The following is a 20851-nucleotide window of genomic DNA, read 5'->3' on the forward strand; positions in this document are numbered from 1 at the left end:
CCCAGAATTCAATGACATGCTCATAAATGAATTTACATAACAAAATAATGATACATTTACAAAAACATTGATGAGGACTAGACTGGACCCCTACTAGCCATGATAGACATTTCGTCAAACATGTCACAAACATAAAAGCTACATGTCTTAATAACATATCTAAGTATAGGGGTCTCATACTTATCTGATATTCACTATGAGGAATTGTTTCCTTATCATATTAGTTTCATTATCATCTATTAGGCCATAGATACATTGTTCATTCAATTATAAGTAAAAACATGATGAGAGCCATATATAGAAATTGTCATAATACATGTTCATAACTAGAATGATAACAACATAAATACCCAGAAAACAACAACCATATATCCACATATAAACCAATAGAATACTCATGAATTAAAAAGGAGAGATAAACTCATATTAATGATGCAAAAACTAACCCAGTATGGGATTACCACGTTCCACCCGATTGTAGATTTGATGAGCTAAGTCTCTCTTTAGCAAATCACCCCCATGCCATATTCCAAGGATGAATGTGGGATCTCATGGAACAATCCATCGAAACTGAACCAAGGCTTCCAGAGGCCAAACCACCTCAACCCATCAAATAGTGATTCCAACTCGTGGTCGGATATCACAAACCATCATGAGATCAGTTTCTACCCAAGCTATACAAGGCTCAAAACATGTGTTCCAACTCGACGTCCAGGACTAGTAACTCATCCCACGAATGTTGCTGGGTTCTAGAGTGTTTTTCCAACCAATGCTCTAGGACTAGTAACTCAACCCATAACTTTCTTCGGGCTTCCAAAGCATTTGTCCAACCAATGATTCTAGGACTAGTAACTCAACCCACCAAGGGCTTCCATGACTAGTAACTCAACCCAAGCTATTATAGGGCTTCCAGAGAGTTTTTCCAACCAAGGCTCTAGGACTAGTAACTCAACCCAAGCCATTATAGGGCTTCCAGAGTGTTTGTCCAAGCAATGCCTCAAGAACTAATAACTCAACCCACAACTAGAGGAATATGAGAACCAACCAGAAAGCAAAAGTAAATGCACAACACCATGGTTATCCAGGAAATGGAAAGGCTAGGAAAAACCACTGTTAATCTAGGAAATCCTCCATGCTGGTGATAGATCATAACCAAGAAACCACATGCATGTGCCACGCATGAAAAAAATAGCAAGGAAATCATACATGTAACTTGGTACCTACAAGAAAAACCCACTATAGTTGTTGATCCTGATGTCCTCTTGCACTTTCCTACTTTTCCATTGCCTTCTTGTTCCAAATTCCAAGTATGCAACACTCCTCCAAGAGTGTTCCAAGAAAAATATAAGTTTCCAAGAGTACAATAGGTGAAGAATAGAAGAGAACTCCACCAAAACCTATCAATAAAAGCTTGCCAACTAATCCTCAGAAGCCTTTTTAACAATGAGGCCTCTATTTTCTTTAATTTCCATTATTTTCCTTCAATTTCCTCCTCAAATGAAACCTGTGACCTTTCACCTTCCTTTTCTCCTATTTTACATCATTTTCATAAATAAAATTCCAATAAATGCCTCATGCCTTTCCAAATCCTTTGCCATTTCCTTTGCGAATTTACTTAGCCATAATAAACTAAATGAACACCTACTAGGATGTTCTTCGCACCATTCAGTTTGGAATACATGTCCCATGACCGTGGTCTTATATTTTTATATTTACATGGATTTTTAACCAGGGATATGATAGAACCCACCCCTTGGGGGAAGACTGTCCTCGGCGTTCAATGAAACCTATAACTAGAAAGACCACTGAAAATAAAACATACTGCCCATGGAGCTTTATAACATAGCTCATTGCAGTATTTATAATTACCACCTACTAAAACATGACTAACATATCGTTTACTAGATCTTTATAACATAAATCATTACAATATTTATAATAATAACCACATATAAACACATACACATTTGCTTCACCCAACAGATAATCATACTGTCTATGGAGCTTTATAAATCTAGCTTGATACAATATTTACAATAATACACACATATACACATATGCAAATTTTATCATCCAACAAATAAAAGGATATGATGCATGCATCCACAACAGAAGAATCTAGAGGCTCACACCTCCAACCTCAAAGTAATACCAAGATTCACCTCCTTCCCAAGAAGTCTAGAATCCACTTCCAAAGTTAAAGTTGCATCTAATGTCCAACACGATAATCCTGTGTTACTTGTCCTCTTTGTGAATAGTTACCGACTCATTGTTCCAGGGCACACTCTGAATGTGAATTGATTCCATATGGTAATTCTAATGAGAAAAAGAAATATATCCCCAACCTTCCCTTATCTACTATACGGTTGTTTAAGCAATCTGGTCACCCCCTTCCATGTCGTCACACACCTTCCAATTTCCACTGGCCACCCCATCCCGGGGAGTCCACCCCTCGGCAAGGATTCATTGCATTGGAAACTCCAAAAACTAAGGCATATCCCTGCCTTAAAACAATTATACCAGTCATAACATGCTCATGGAAATCAATGGACACTATTGGGTATCAGTGTCCCACAATGGCCCTAATCCTAAAGTTCTTTATCAACATACTATTGCATGTTCCATTTCCTTTCATTGATGTTGCTAATTCTTGTAGTCAGTTTCAACCACACAACCAGGCGTTTCCATGCTTCCTATAGCAAGAACATGTGACTTCCATTAGATTTAAAATAAATTGAAATAAATTCACCTCATACCTCATTGGTAGCTCATGAATAAGGTACACTTACAATCCTGTTTACTTCCTGTCACAACAAGTCAAACTAATTATTTGATCAAATCATCATGAATAAACATATCACATCCAGTTAGCTCAAACTCAGCCATCATAAATTAAAATCATGAATCACATGAAATAATCATAAACCATAATCATAAATCACATGTAACCATCACAAGTCAGAATCATAGGTCACATGCATAATAAAACTAAAATAAAATACTGATACTTATCCTTCATTGATCCTTACTTTTGCCTTTTTTCTTTCTTTACACACACTGGATCAGTTGTCACACCCAGCAAACACCCAATGCCTTTTTCTTTTCTTCAATCACATACACATACACAATGTACATCACAATACATACATCCATACACAATGTAGAACACCAAACAATGCATACACCTACACCTGATATACAACACAACACATACATCTATACCTGATGTATAATGCCACACAATACATGTACCTACACAAGGCGTACAACAACACACAATGCATATATACCTGATGTACAACACCAAACAATACATGTACCTACACCTTACATACCACACATACACCTACACCCAGTGTACAACACAAGACAAATACGTACATAGAGTACAACACAATGAATGTATATGTCATGATAGCATGACTACACAATGTACATACATAGTACCACATGTCTGCAACACAACATGTACAACATGCTCACAATACCACATGTACACTAGTACCATATGTACAACATGTACACAGTATCACTTATAAAAAGCACCACCTACACAACATGTGCACAACATCACATGTACATGACACCACCTACATAATGTGTACACAATGCCACATGTACATCGTACCACCTTACAATGTGTACACAACACCAGACATACACAACACCACATACACATGTACATGACGCCACATGTACACAACACCATATGCATGACATGTACACAAAAACATATATACATAACACTGCATATATAACATCTACATAGCACCTTATGTACACAACTTTGCATATCCAACATGTGCACAATATTATATGCACACAACACCGCAAGTCCATCATGCACATGGTACAAATGTACACAACACCGCATATCTGACATGTACATAGGAGAATCTATATCTAGCACTGCATATGCAATGTACACACAACACCATACATACAAGAGGCACACAACATCATATGTACACAATACTACATATATTACATGTACACATCACCATAGGTACAATCACTGAATATACAACATGCACAACATATACACAATGATAGTACTGCACATACAAAACCACACTGTCTTTATCAAGGAGCCTTGCTTCTAGTGTCTCTCTGCCATCCATGCTTATCCTAGCATGCTTCGGATGTCACTTCTTTCATTTAGTTGATGTATCCCTCAGAGTTACCTGTCATAACATAAAAATAGGTGTAATACAAGCATACAATATCAATGCATATCCACAGAGTACTGACCTCATATATTTGTGATGACTACTCTCCCCACTTGATTTCCATAAGACTAGGAACCTTGTCATGTGATTCACATGCATAAGCAATCATTCCTCCACAAGAATGATCCTTGAAAACCTTGTCAGACAGTGACATAGATACATGGACACATACATACATATACATAAACATTAGCATAAAACAATCATGATCCTCTCAGACAATGACATACATACACACATATATACATATAAGCATTAGCATTAAATAACCATGATCCATGATGACCCTATCAGGAATGACATGCATACATACATACATGTATAAATATATAAACATCAACATAATCATGACCATTACATAATTACCAGATAACATAAGGTCAAGGTTAAGAGAAATCCCTTTATCTGTGCACACCATGCACAACATTGAGAACAATAATTCCCAACATATCCAACGCATATGACGCCTCATATCCATTTACTTCACTTTTCATGTTACCATTTGTATGATTGTACTGCCATTGTCAATTTACACAAATGGACAAAACCAATCCAACTGATTGTCATATCTTACCTTCAACTTCCCTTATACATGCACCGGCTTCATTTGAGTCTTGCATTGCCTGCTGGATTTCATTCATCTGTCCTTGAGATCCATTAAATTTCCTATTTCCCAACCACTTCCCAATACCCTTAAGACATAAAAGGAAAGGAAAAACACAAACAAGAAGAAACCCATGAAAACCAACAATAATACGACACCATGAACAAAGGTGTATGGCCATACACTAGACATAAACAAAGCTACAAATCAAGCACAAACAATTGAAATCACCAAATTCTCAACAGACACCATGACTCAATCCCCATGGTTCTCAGTGCTTGCAAAGGAATTCTCAACTTGTGCCTACTTTAGAATTTCATGGTAGTCTCTTTTCCATGCAATCCCCTGCATCATATTGCCATAAACACATTATTATCAGTGTATAAATAAACATAACAATATACCAGTTACCTTGCCTTGTTGTGCTAAGCATGTTGCTTGCAACTAAACACATCCACACCATGTTTCAAGGAACTCCAATCCTTTGATGAATCTAGCCATAACTAGAAACAGTTGTTATACCCATCAAATACATATTTATGAATATAACACATAAGCTCATAATGTTAGACAAATTCAAGGTTAATAAGAATTCTTGTATGCAAAGCACTCATGCATTTGGAATTGTAGTTTCCAAACATCGCCAAAGGAATTTTCACCCAATTCCTTTCTTTTACCTTTTCCTTGCTGCAACTAAGTCTTACTATGCACTGTCATATCACCCAACTATTAGCTATGTAGAGACATCAACTATTACCTTGTCAAGCTAATACTAAGCATGTTTCCCTGCAACTTCTCACACATGTCAATCTCACATTCCAAGATCAAGACATCATGTATATTAATTTGAAATCAACTTTTACCAAGTCTAACAACTGTGTCATACTCAACAATCAACTCACATTGATTAGTGATAATACAATATGCTACAACTATCACCTACTTACACTCAAGTACATATAAGTTGTCTCAACACAAATGTATTAGTACAACCATCTTAAAACAAGATAATTCTTCATACAATCTTATAGACACATACTCTTATTGTGCAATTATTCAAACATTCAAAAAATAGTTAGATGACATAATAGAAACCAAACACTCAAACACCAAATAGATGGCATAATCAAACATTCAAGCACCAAGTAGATGACATAAGAAAACTCATACCTTAATATATCTCAAGGAAAGATATCTTGTTTGCACATTCAAGCTAGATTAGCACGATATAACTTCACAACATATCAACTGAAACATAAATAAGGTCATGATATCCATAATAGTCACTAGCTAACATGTTCACATCTTAAAATAATAAACAATTATCATTCATACATACATAATCACATTTTCATAGTGAGTCTATATTAGTATGACATAATATCACAACGTATTAACTCATAACTGAATGTCATAACCCTAACCATTTGCATAGAACAATACAACTTAGTATGATACATATAACATCATTATCTTAATTTGATAACCCTAATAATCAAGTTACTAGCATATAACAACAACACGTTGCATATCATGCTCATCAATGACATATAAACTAATCATCAAGCTACTATAATAAAAAAAATAGCAATGCATACAAACACATGTTACTATCATTCATGACTATCCAACACATGTGCATATGACTACACTAATTAACTATAATTTATCATACATATAACCATAATAATAATAGAATGACAAGCATATCAGTAACCCTAATGCTTATAACAAACATTAACCAACATACCTACATGCCCACCATACAAACATGTATGATGATTTGCTCTTACCCCGAAGTCAATTATTACAACTTCACTTTAATGATCTTCATCTCCTACTCTATCTCAGCCAGCACATTAACATCATAACATACCAATATCATCATGATGACATAACTCCATCCAATGATCTCACAATGCATATCTAACGTATTAGGCATGCATAACTATAACCATGAAAATGCATGCATAATAACATATGGACACTAACATGCATAACAAATGCATATACAACCATACACTCATGATGACACATCCCACAACAACACCATCAACCTTCACCTGGCAACATCGCTACGACTATTATCAACACCATGTAAATGTAACAAGAACATGGACTACAAGCATAAGGAACACATATGAAACTGACATGAATGCATGACCAACACACTGCCCATCTAGTCTGATGGGTGAACCATGCTCTGATACCACTTTGTCACACCCTCCTCTGACATGTACCCAAGTAACTGACCAATCAGGGTAAACATGTGATGAGAAGTTGCTATGATATGATTCGACTCCCTATGTGTTAGTTAAGTAAGTGGAACTGACATAAACAAACAATACAAACCTTCCACATCAGCAATAGAACTTCTAGGAGCCATCCCAACCACTCAAGTAACTAGCCGCTAGGTCCCACTTAGTTTTTAGACCATTGAACCCCGTGACACTCCCTTGATATGGAAAAGAATGTTTCTATGAGGCACCAAATGCTTCCACAACATGGGTATGCATGCATCTGGGGACTTTTCTCCTAAGACCTATGCCTGTGACTCTGAGATTTGTGCCAATTTTTTAGGCCCATAGACCATATCACTTCCTAGAACTCAATGATAGGCTCAAAAGGAATTTACACAACAAAACAATAACACATTTTGCAAAAAAATTGATGAGGACTAGACTGAACCCCTACTAGCCATGATAGGCATTTCGTCAAACATGTCACAAACATAAAAGCTACAGGTCTTAACAGTAGAGCTGAGCACAAGAGTCTCATATGTATCTGATATTCACTATTAGGCATTGTTTCCTTATCACATTAGCTTCATTATCATCTATTAGGCCATAGATACATTGTTCATTCAATTACAAGTAAAAATATGGTGAGAGCCACACATAGCCACTATCATAATATGTGTTCATAACCAACATCATAACAACAGAAATACCGAGGAAACAACAACCATATATCCACATATAAACCAACATAATACTCACGAATTAACAAGGAGAGATAACCTCATATTAATGATGCAAAATCCAGCCCAATATGGGACTACCACGTTCCACCTGGCCGTAGATTGGCTGATCCAAGCCTCTCTTTAATTAATCACCCTCGTGTCATATTCTAAGCATGAATGTGAGATCTCATGGAACAATCCATCAAAACCGAACCAGGGCTTCGAGAGGCCAAACCACCTCAACCCATCAAATAGTGATTCCACCTCATGGGGACATCACAAACCATCACCAAATCAGTCTCTACCGAAGTTGTCCAACGCTTTAGAGTGTTTGTTCCCACCTGATGTCCAGGACTAGTAACTCAACCCATAGTTGTTGTCAGGCCCCAGATCGTTTGTCCAACAAAGGCTCCAACTCTAGTAACTCAACCTACACCTTTCTTCGGGCTTCCAAAGTGTTTTTCTAGATAGGGCTTCTAGGGCTAGTAAGTCAACCCACTAAGGACTTCCAGAGAATTTTTCCAACCAAGGATTCCAGGACTAGTAACTCAACCCAATTTATTACAGGGCTTCCATAATGTTTATCTAAACCAAGGCTCCAAGAATAGTAAATCAACCCAATCCGTTACAAGGCTTCCAAAGCGTTTATGCAACCAAGGCTCCAGGAACTAATAACTCAACCCACAACTAGAGGAATATGAGAACAAACCAGAAAATAAAAGTAAGCCCACAAAATAATGGTTATCCAGGAAATGGCAAGGCTATGCAAAACCATTATCAATCCTGGGAATCCTCCATGCTAATGACAGATCATAACCAATAAAGCACATGCATGTGCCATGCATGACAAAACTAGCAAAGAAATCATACATGCAAATCGGTACCTGCAAGCAAAACTCATTGTAGTTGTTGATCCCAATGTCCTCTTGTGCTTTCCTTCTTTCCTGCTTTTCCTTTGCCTTCTTCCTCCAAATTCCAAGTATGCCACACCCTCCAAGAGTATAAGAGAGAGAGAATAGAAGATATATCCAACAAAACCTGTCACAAAAAGCTTGTCAACTGATCCTCCGAAGCCTTTTTATCAACGAGTCCTCTATTTTCTTCAATTTCCATTATTTTCCTTCAATTTCCTCCTCGCATGCAACCTGTGACCTTTCATCTTCCTTTTCTCCTAATTTCCATTATTTTCATAAATAAAATGCCAATAAATGTCTCATGCCTTTCCAAAGCCTTTGCCATTGTCTTTTCCAATTTCCTTAGCTATAATAAACCAAATGGACACCCACTAGGATGTTTTTCCCACCATTCAATATGGAATATGTATCTCATGACCATGGTCTTATATTTTTATATTTACATGAATTTTTAACCAAAACTATTATATACCCAAAAAGTACTCATGTACTGAAAACTCATGCAACATAGCTAAATCCACTTAACATACTAGAAACTTATATAAATCCACTTAACATATTACAAAATATATATATTCCAAAATATTATTTATTAACCCTTATTTTCAATATTTAAATATCATAATTATATCATAATCCTTTAATTAAAATTTATAACAAATTATAATCATCATTACCAATACTTTTGAAAATATAATCCAATGAAATTATTTCCGTAAAATAATATCCTACAATGTCAATAGGACGCTTCTAGTCAAACAAATACACAATATATGACATCTCAAATCACAAGTATTCAAGAAACAATCATATGCGCGTAAATCAAAACAGTCTTATTAACCATACAAAAGGGCAGATTCAGATTTAACACCAAATTCAGAAGAAACTTATCTTTATTTCCACTTTATCACCACTACATCTAGATTCACCCTGTACACTCAGCTGCAGGGGTCCGTACACATAGCTGTGGACTCTTCCAGGCCTCTGTGCGCACAGCTGCAGAGCCTCTATCCACTACCCAAACCCTCGACTTGGACTTACAGACACTTCAGACTGCTTTCCTCAAAAACCCCTTACAATTTAGATCCAAGATCATACCCAAAAGGAACTGCCTTTCCCTTATAGAGCCGCACTCTATTTATACCTTCCTATGGTCCACGGACTGACTTACTTCCTATTATTTTATATTATTTCTTGGGAAAATAACCCTTTTACTCGACCTTTTACATTTCGCGCTCCGCATATTTTGGAGGTTTACAATATTTTTATCCTACTTTCTAGGCTACCAAACCCAAAACTGTTACGCGGGACCTCCACTACCCAACAATAATATACGACCCTAAGAGTGCATTTTGAATTTCCCTAGGAATTTATCAAACTTACTATCATACAACTAAACCGAATCGTTTACCTTGAATGTGTGTAGCTTGATGTGTCAGTCGTGCCATGCCTTTTCGTGCTGCTTTTGGACCTATTGGTGGAATCCAGCCAAAAATTGTTCTTCTTCAAGCTCTTCCAGCTATGTGAGCATCTCCTCCAGGGCTCTGCAATCCATCATACCTGTGAGCACTGTTATGCGTAAACTAGGTATTTCCATAGGCATTACGGCTTCCACTCCATAGACAAGCCTAAAAGGGGTCTATCTCGTTAGTTTCTTACATGTCATTCGATAAGCCCATAACACTGTAGGTATGCGTAGGTCCCAATCACTTCACTGCACATTGCATACCTTGGTCAGCACGGTTTCCACTACTTTGTTGAACGCTTCTATGTGTAGAATCTTCTGCGTGGTTTCTCTTCCTACATAATGTCTTCCCAACATTAAGAGCCATCTGCAAGTTCACCCCACCAACACATGCTTATTGACCAGGTATTTTAGCATGGAGTACATGTGCATCCACACAAGTTGGGTTCTTCACCATAGGCCTATGTCCACTTGGCCAGATTCACGAACGGGTCATCCTATCCATCATAATTGTATGTCAGTCACACCTTAGGCTTCCCAAATCGTACTCACATCATTCTCCTACATTCACGCCAATCATCAAAGCTTCCTTTGTGCGTACCCCGCCATCTCGCGAGCGTAGCACGTAGTACCTAGTCCAAGGCTTGGAAGCGCTACTTTTCTGACACCTCCCTTTCAAATGCATCCAGGAAGGTATCTACCTCATTTAGACCATCATAAGTAGGCAGATCTCTTACTTTTTTTGACACATAGCACAACGACTTGGTCATCATATTGCAATTTAGCATCATTACCTCATGTAACTGATTTTTCCAGCGTTCTATTTCCTCATCAGAATCCAAAGTGCAGGAAATTTCGTGCTCCCAAGAAATCTATCCATCTGTAGTGGGATTCACCTAATCTTGGTCTCGCGCTATTATGTTGTAGATAAAATCCAGATCATCATCACTTTCATAGTTGCGGACCAGCTCCATATAGCGCGATCCTTTGGCAAGGTCCAGGGGTATTATTACGCACAACAATTTCTTCTCAAAGATCATCTTGCACTTTTTTAGCTTGATTACCCCATTCATATCAGTGGCCCAGTAAATTTGTAGGAGCGCGAGGTAGGGATTGTTGTCATCAACAATCTTTATTACCTCAAAATCCGCTAGCGCGCTCGCTCCCTCAATATCCACAGTTATTCCCTGCAATCACCCCATGGGTATTATTTTTTGCTGATTCGCCATCCTTAGCTAAATTGGAGAACATTGCAACATGGGTCTCCCCATTTGTTTCCATTTCTGCTTCGGTAGAACATTCGCATCTAATCCCAAGTCCAGAATGACTTGATCCATCTCATGTTCTCCGATCTGCACGGTGAGTCTTATTTCATAGCCTGTCCTTGTCTTATGCTTTCTGATCTTCTGGACTACGCGTGGTTCTCCCGGCATGGTCCCAACACATCTGTGGATGAGCTCTTGTAACCCTTTTATAGCCTTACTTTCACGCAGTAACTTCATACATGTTTCAAGGAAAGTTGTTAGCATGGATGGGTCCATTTTTGGCTCCGATTTATCTCTGCTTCCTGAAGTGGAGGCATCAGTGAAGCTCTTCTTAGCTTCCATGAAAGTTTCCTAAGTGCACTCCAAATCAAACTCAACTTCTTTTGCTGGGGCTTTGTGAACCCGCGTACTATCTTTCAGTTGTTTTCCTTTGTCATCTCCCATCGCAATTCCACTTCGGAGCACAATGTTTACATTCAGATCTTCCTCGAGTGGCTCAGACCTCATCATCTGCAAGTTCTGAGTTGGGGGAGGTGGTAGTGCTCCTTTGTCATGTATCCTAGCTATCAACGTAGGACAATCTTCTATCTCATGATCAAACAATGCGAAATACTTGCACGACGGGCACATTGGACTTGTGCAATCGCAGGCATAGTGTCTTGGCCCTCCGTAATTGTAGCAAATCAACTGTCTGTGACCTCTACCAGGTCCTCCTCCACCTCGGCCTTGTCAACGCCCCTAAAATCCTGTTCGTGCCATTCCTGCATTCTGGTCAAGGGGCTGTGTTTTGGCATGAACTATGTAGGTGGGAGTTCTATCCATCATCAACTCATAGCTTCTGCAAGTATGCTCGTCATGTCCCACCAACCTACAAAATTTGCAGAACAACTGTTGCGAATTTTGCGTATACTTCTGTAACGGGTGACAATTGTCTGTGGCATGCTTTCCGGCTATTTAACAGATCACGCACCACAAAGCAAGTGCCGCGCTAGGTCCTGCTTGAGCTTCTGGCCTTAAAGGCATCGATCCTCCTCCTAGGAGGTAATTTGTAAAAACTGGGTAGTGGTCTTTGTCATGACCCCGACCCTTGCATTTCACACACCATACTTCTTCATGTACTTCTGGTTGAACCGTCCTGTCCTGTTTTAGACTCTACATCTCAAGGCATAGATACTTTAGCTACGCATGGATCTACTGAACTCCAAGGTTAGGATCCTACATCAGGGTCTCATGTAACCTCATAGCAATCTCTAAGGCCTTTGCCTGAGTTGTTATCTTCTACTGTGATAGCCCACTCCTTAAATGTGGTAGTAGTGAAGCTACAAACCACTCGTGACGTTGTCCATCTGTTAGATTCATATTGGCTTCGCGAATCGTACACTCCAGCCTCTGATATAGTTCCCAAGTAGTCTCACTTGGTAGCATCATGATCTCTTTAAATCCCACAATCGACGAAACTTTAGATTTAGGCCTACTAAATTCTCTATTTAGCACAGTTTGGATATCCGTGACTCTCGCATTCTGGTTATCGTTGTAATAATTAATATACCAGGTCAGCACGCGATCCTGCAGGGTGCTAACCAGTGTCGCTTTCTTTATATGGTCATCTGTAACACCTTGCACTTCCCATAAGGCTCTTACAACGAACCAGAATTGGTCTAGATCCTCATTTCCCAAATCTTTGAACACAGGAAAGTTCATTGTGTTTTCCATACTGAATCACAGTGGTGGTGGAGTTGGTACGAGTGAAGATGGAGGTGATGGTGGTGAAGCTAGTGGTGGTGGTATTCACGGAATTCTTTGTCTTATTAGCTGAATAACACTTCATGGAGAGACCTTCACAAGCTCTTCCTCGTCCCCTCATGGAGGTGAAATCAAGGGGCTATTTTCTCTACCCTTATTTCCTTTGTTCCTATAAAAATTTCCACGTCGTGTAGCCCTGAACATGAAGGTAATTACATAGCCCGCTTTTCACACAACAACATTTTAATCCAAGTATTCAAAGACTTTACGTGCTTACCTCGTGGTCCTTTGAGAAAGCATCGCTCCACCTCACTATAGCTAACTGAGGTGTCAACCGTGAACTCAGTAATGAATCCTCCTATAATATAATTGAGCCAATGATCAACGACGTGCACGATCTTATCCTCCAATTCTTCCAACCTTTGCACTAGCTCTGGGGTCCACGCAATAGGACCATCAAGTTTCCTCCTTCCTTATCTATCTGCTAGCTTTGTGATCCACTTATATAGCTCAGTAGGGAAGGATGCGAAAAATATTTCGTTGATCTCCGTATACAGATAATTGTCTAGCCACTCTTCTTTTGACAGTCGTGGGTTTCTGTTCTCCTGCGTCGCAAACTGATGAATTCTTTTGTCCAACCAGCCTTTGATTTCTTTCTTAGTTGGATTCCAATGGTACGACATCACACATCTCTTATGCAGATTCTGGTCCCAACAACGGAAACATTTATTGGCTTATGAGGGCTTGACCTAGGTTAATAGTTATTTAGTCAAATAAATCCCTACACTACTGGCCCTTTCGGCATCAGCTCACGGAGCACGGACTGAAGTCTCACCCTAAGTAGTATGGGGGGATGCTAGAACCATGTTTTTGCACCCTTAAGATGGATGTGATGTCGGTTCATTCCAACTATACCTTCCTTCACGCAGGTTGCGGCACGCCCTATTCCACCCTTCAGTACCCTCGCAAAGTGTTATAGTTAGTCTTTGCGCAGCCCTAACCAGAGGCTGAGGTCCTTTGCACTGCTATGGCAAGGAATTGTGTTATTTCCAAAACTGGACTAAGTATCCTACTTATCTTATTAACAGATCTTGATTATCTTCACGTAACAGATATTCTAACTTGCGTTCACTTAGCCAATAAAGTTATACACATCCGCGCATCATATAAGCATTAAAAGTGAAATTTATACCCAATATAAGAGATGCATAAAACAAGAAATACAGATGCAGAATTGATAGAAACTTCTCTTTATTAATACTTCCAACTAATTACAGACTTGACTCGCCCTGCACACTCACCTGCAAGGGTCCACGCACTCATCTTCGGACTACTAGGCCTCTGCGTCCTCAGCTTCAGAGCCTCTTCCTACTTTACGACCCAAAACTAGACTTTACACTTCAGATCGATCTCGCATCCATCATCATTCCTTAGACATTCTGTGATTAGCTGCCTTAACTACTTAGAGCTTCGCTCTATTTATACAATCCCATGGTCTGCATACCATGGGTAGATCTTCTACAACCAACATTACATTATCAAAATTAAGGGCGAACAACCCTATGACTCTTTAACATACTACACACTCCGCGCCCACAAAATATGGAGTCTTTACATTGGAACTACAAAATTGACCAAAATTTTGGCTCTAAGCCCCAAAATTGCCCTTGGGGGATCCCGCACCCAATGGGACGAGAGGGTTCTTTTGTCATCTTCTTTTGCAAATGGCTCACCATATATTCACTAATGTTGATCGGTGCATCAACACTGAGTTTTAGTGGTTGTTTCTCTTCATGCTCAATGCATTGATCCACTTTGACATCAATACAGTCAACAATTCCCTTGGTATTTATATTATGGCATCTATATCTTTTGTTGTTGTGTAAATATCTTGGAAAAATTCCTTCATCTACTCTTGCATCGAACTTTCCAAGTTTCTCATCATTTCTCTTGATGTAGCATCTACTACCAAAAAATCTGAAGTGCTTAACTATTGTAGGTCAACCATTCCATAGTTCATAAGGACATTTGTCATTACTTGGTCTAAAATGAGCTTTGTTGAGGATGACCATTGTTGAGTGAATAGCGTTTTCCCAAAACCTCTGCTAGACATTCCTTTTGTTCATCATGGCTTTGGATAATTTTTGCACCCATCTATTTTCTCTTTCTTCTATACCATTTTGTTGGGGAGGCTCTGTTATTGTAAACTTCCTTTTGATGCCATTCTTCAAATTCATCAAAAAATTTTGAAGTCAACTCACCTGCATTTTCGCACCTTATGCTTTTGATTTTGTAGTCATTTTCATTCTCAACGATGGCTTTTAACTCTTTAAACTTATAAAAATATTCAGATTTCTCTTTGAGGAAGGAAACCCACATCATCCTACTGAAATCATCAATTATTAGCATAAAATGTAATTTACCTATGGGTGACTGCAATAGAGGTGGTCCACACATATCAATGTGTACCAATTGCAAAGGCGTTGTTGATGAGTTCTCTTTTTCCTTGAATGGAATTCGAACTTGCTTTCCCAATCGATAGGATTTTCAAATAGTATTCTCTAGTTTTGAAAACCTAGGAAAATCCTTGAATTTTTTTTTCTTGCTAATATTTACTATCTAATCAAAGTTCAAATGTCCAATTATTTTATGCCATAAACAACTCTCATCAATATTTGACAAGCAACACCTCTCTGTCTTCTCTTTGAGCACATAGATATTATTATATGTTATAATAACTTCAAAAACTATCTCATCTATGCATGTAGAATTTATTTGATAGTTTTTGGATTTAAAGAGCACATCATAGCCTTGATCACACGTTTGAGATACACTAAGCAGATTATGCTTCAGCCCATCAACATATAAAACATTTTTGGCTTTCCCTTTGCCATTCAATAGACTAATCAATCCTTTTGCAATTGATTTTCCTGGAGAATTGTTGCCAAAATTCACATTACCTTTGTAAACTAGTTTCCAAGTCAAAAACTTGCTTATGTATCATAACATGTACATATAACAACCACTATCCACATACTAATGGATCCCTACATTCTATGCATACAAAGAAACATCATGTTTCCTGGATTTCTCCTTTTCTTTCTAGACCTTGGGTTTTTGCTCAATTTTCTCAATTTTCTCAATTTCTTGCTCTATATTCTTCTTATTTAGCCTACAATTGACTTTTATGTGCCTAAATTTTTATATTTAAAACATTACACTAGATAATTCAAATGATCAAAATAATTATTATACCCTTTTTCTCTGCTAAAATATTCTTTTAGATTTGAGTTGCCTATATAAAATATTGACTCTGAAATTTGCTACTTTGTGACTATAATTCATGCATGTGAATCATTACCCTGCGAAAATATCATTTTACCTGGAAGGTTGGCTTCTATGCTGGGCCGAATTCTGGGAAGTTCAATTTTCTTAGACAACATTAGGATTTTGTTGTTGCTGCTTTAATGGATCTGATTTTTAGTTTGCATGTCTCCCTTTTGCTACTGCACAATCCCTTTATTCTCTCTTGGGACGATGGTGATTTTTTTCTTTACCTTAAACTTTGTTGTTGCATTGGAATCTGCTTCACAACCAAGACCACTACAATATGAGGAGGCTCGATGTTCTTCCAATATTTCATTCAAATCTTCAACCCCTTTACTAAATTTCTGATTGAAACTCATTTGTTGTTTGGTATTCTCCATCTCCTTTTTCAGCAACTTGATTTCTCCTTCTAACCTCTCACATGCATAAGCCTTTTCATTCAACTTTTGTTTCATGGATTCTTGAATCCTCTTGACTTCTTCTATTTATAAAAGAAATGAATCAATAGCTTCAATTGTTTCTTTTATCAAAGACTCCTTTTGGGTTTTATTTTTCATCCTCAACCTCTCTATTTCCTCAAGTTCACTTACCAGTTCACCTTCAAGATCTACTTCTCCCTCTTCATCATCAGAATTAATAGCCTCAACTTGCATATTTTCTATGGCCAGGAGCATAAATTCCTTAGGGATCTCATCACTTATGTCATCGTCTAAGGATTGGCTAGGTTCACTTTCCAAGGAGCTCTCTTCTTGAACATAGAAACCCCTATTCTTAGCCTTGTTTCTATCCTTTTGAAATTTCTTAAATATTTCTTTTTAGGACAAGCATAATAACCAACTTTTCCATAATTAAAACACTTAAAGGGTATCTTTCCTTTATACTTTCATGAAACTCACATGAGCTTCCTGACAAAGTTGGGTTCTTCTTCATCTGATTCACAACATGAGTCATCATGCTCATCCTTGAACTTCTTCTTTGATTTAAAGGTTGATTCTCTGGCTTCAGAGTTGCCTTTAGACATCTGCATCTCATAGGCAGTGAATATACCAAGTAATTGATCTAAAGTGAGAGAGTTCATATTTGTCATTTCTTCAATGGCTAAAACATTGGGATTAAACCTCTTCGGAAGAGATCTTAACACTTTTTGAACAACCTCAACTTCCTCTAGATTCTCATCAAGCCCTATTATGGTGTTTACACCTTCATCAACTCTTCAAAAATAATTTGAAATATCTTCATTATCATGCATACTTAAAGAATCAAATTTCACCCTATAACCTTGAATTTTAGTTTTCATTTCCTTGTTGTCTCCTTCATAGCAACTCTTCATCTTGTCCCAAATATCTTTGGCAAATCTGCAGTCCATTACTCTGACAACCTTTGATTCAGGTAGGCCAGCAAGTTGGGAATTCATTTCTTTAGCATTTCATGTAAACTCATTTTTTTATCTTTTGTAATCACTGTTGGAGGCTTTTGATATGCTTCTTCCGCAATTTCCCACACATAATCTCCAAGTGATTGAATGTAGGTATTCATCTTCACTTTCCAAAACACATAGTTTGTTCCAATCAACATAGGTGCTTTGTTGGTAAATCTTCCTTCTTAGTTTTCCGTATTCCTTGATATTTCTTCCATCTATTAAACTAATCTTAAATAACTTTTCTCTGATACCAATTGTTGGAAACCATGACAATAGTGAGAGGGGGGCTGAATCAGTATTGTAGTAATTTTTACCACTTTAAAATTTTATTTCATTGTGTGTAAGAAAAATAGGAAAACATAGAGTTCTTTCAACTATTATTTAAATAATAATTACAAGTAATAATTTCAGCAATATTTGTAGAAAACACAAAGAACAAATAAATTCTTCAAAACTGCTCTTCAATTCATTCTCAAGGCAATCTACAACATGCTTTTACAATTCTCTGGCTACAACTAGTAGGAAGATACAACTCCCTGATTTATTAGCTACCACTGAATGGAAATACAACCCCAAATGTTTACCAGCACCCACTAAAAGAAACACCAACCCATGATTTTTGAAGCTATAACTTGCTTGACACTCACTAGCGCATTTTTCATCCATTTTCATATTAGAAACAATGACTACCAATTCATCCTTCAAAATTAAACAATTTCTTCAATCGCCAACACCTTAATAAATCTTTGATCACTTAGAACCACTAGTAGCAATCCAACTTGATGACACCATAACTCATATCACTTCTCTATAAAAGTTTCACTCTCCTGCTTATTCAAGTAGGCTTATATATAAATAAATAGCTTGATACTTTAGGCTTCTTTTATGTTCTTGTACTGTTGCATGCGTTATTATTTTTCCTTTGTGTTGTTTATTTCAGTCCTAAGACTATGTTCACCATGTTCTCTGACCTTGATCATCCTTTTCTACCAATTAAATAAATTTATTTCACTAATTTTAGCTAATCTGGCCTTTTATGGGTTTTAGTAGATGTTTTTATATTTTTATCTACAGTTAACTTTGGCTTTTACTACTAACTCCACTATGAAATTGATAATTTCACCAAATTTCTGCTTAATCCCGTTTTTCTCAGCCCTTTACCTATGTTTCTGCCATGGTACCAAGCCTCTATGACCGTTGGCAAGGCCTTTAGGCATTAAGCCGATTTTTACCTATCGAGGGCCAAATTTCTTTATTTTAAGCTTCCACACTCTTAGTCTAAATCTATGTGAAAAGAACAAGGGTTAGGCACTAAGCCTGTAGCCCTTACTATCCTAGATCATTTATTTTAACTGTGCAAAAAGGCTTCTACTAGGTGATCTCCTCTCGACCACGTTGTCATGTGGGGTCGTCTACCTGCTCTAAGATTGCTTACCACTATCCTTCATGTATTGATGCCTCTTCTCTTGTTGCATTCACCTTGCACCCTTTTATAACCCGCAGGGGTCATCCTTATGAGATGACATGTCCTATGGGGTCCTCCCATCCTCAATATGATTGGTTGTTTCTTTGTGTTGTTGATCCAATGTGTTAATGGTGACATGTTTCTCCCAGGTTTCCCAAAAAACATCGTTTACGGCCTCAAAACGGCTCTAAAAGTTCAGGACCCAAAAAACTGTTAAAAATGGTAAATTGTGCTAGAATTAAGGTAACTGAAAAGCTGAAAGAAACAATGGTGGGGGTCCAAGTGGAATTGGTAGGTGTCCACCAATATCCACCTGGATCATGGGCAGCTGAATGATTCATTCCGTATTGACTCCAAAAATATCATATTTTTTAAGGAATGGCGTGCACCTATCGCTGAGGGTTTGTTCCATTTTTTGTAGTGTTTTTGCATCAGGTTTGGAGCGTTATGGATGTGCTAAATATGGAGGTCATTCGTCATTCAATTCCTTTTTCCTGTTAAGTTTTTCATTGTGGCCAAGACATGAGCATCTATGTATGAATTAGGTATTCTACGATAGGTTTAGGGAGTGATACAGTGAATAAATTTGGTACCTTGTTGTTGTAATCTTGCAATCGTGTATCGACACGTCCCTCTAGGATGGATCTATGGTTTTACGATGTATATTTCTAGAATAATTTGAATAAAGAAAGAGCTAATGTCAGTTTCATTTATTTCTAGTTCTTGTCATTATTTGTAATGTTTCCCTCGCGCATTTGCTTTCAAATTTTTTGTAAAGGGAAATGAGTTGGTTGGCTAGGGCCTAGCTAATCCAGCTCATTCTCCCTATCTTTCGTGGTGTGCTTAGATCTAGTTATGCTGGTGTGAACAAAGTGATTTTTATATGCCTGATCTTGCAGGTTTGGTGAAACCCTTGTGAATGTATTTCTCTTATGCGTGACATCAGATCTGAGGAGTCTTCACGTGTGTTGAGTGGATTTCTATTTTGAGTTTCAGTATTTTATCTCTTCCTAAACCATCACATTATTTCCTTTCTTTTCTAAGAATGCTTCATAAGTTATTTCTGAAACATTAGACAAAGTTGTGAGTATAATGATTTATGTTTAATGTATTTCCTTATAGCATAGTTTTCCCTGATATGAATACAAGTTTTGGCTAAGTGATGATATCTCTGTGCATAAGTTTAGACTATAATGATTTCCTTACATGAATGAAATTTGTATGAATTTACAGGGTAAGTTGCTTAGATAGAACACCAAAGGAAACCTCTCACAAATAGATCATAGATCAATACACCAGTATTCTTGACGTGGTTAAAACCGTCAAAGACGGAAACGGTCCATGGCTTGAGCCAACGTGGCCACTTCAGGCAATTTATTAATAAAAGAATGAAACTTTACATAATCTTCTCTCATGAACAGTTACCCTACAAATGACCCTCCATGCTCTTTAAATAG

Source organism: Pinus tabuliformis, chromosome 3_2 (genome assembly GCF_031772625.1).
Source record: "Pinus tabuliformis cultivar Carrire ecotype Pingquan chromosome 3_2, CPIR1, whole genome shotgun sequence".
In the NCBI taxonomy this organism is placed as follows: Eukaryota; Viridiplantae; Streptophyta; class Pinopsida; order Pinales; family Pinaceae; genus Pinus; species Pinus tabuliformis.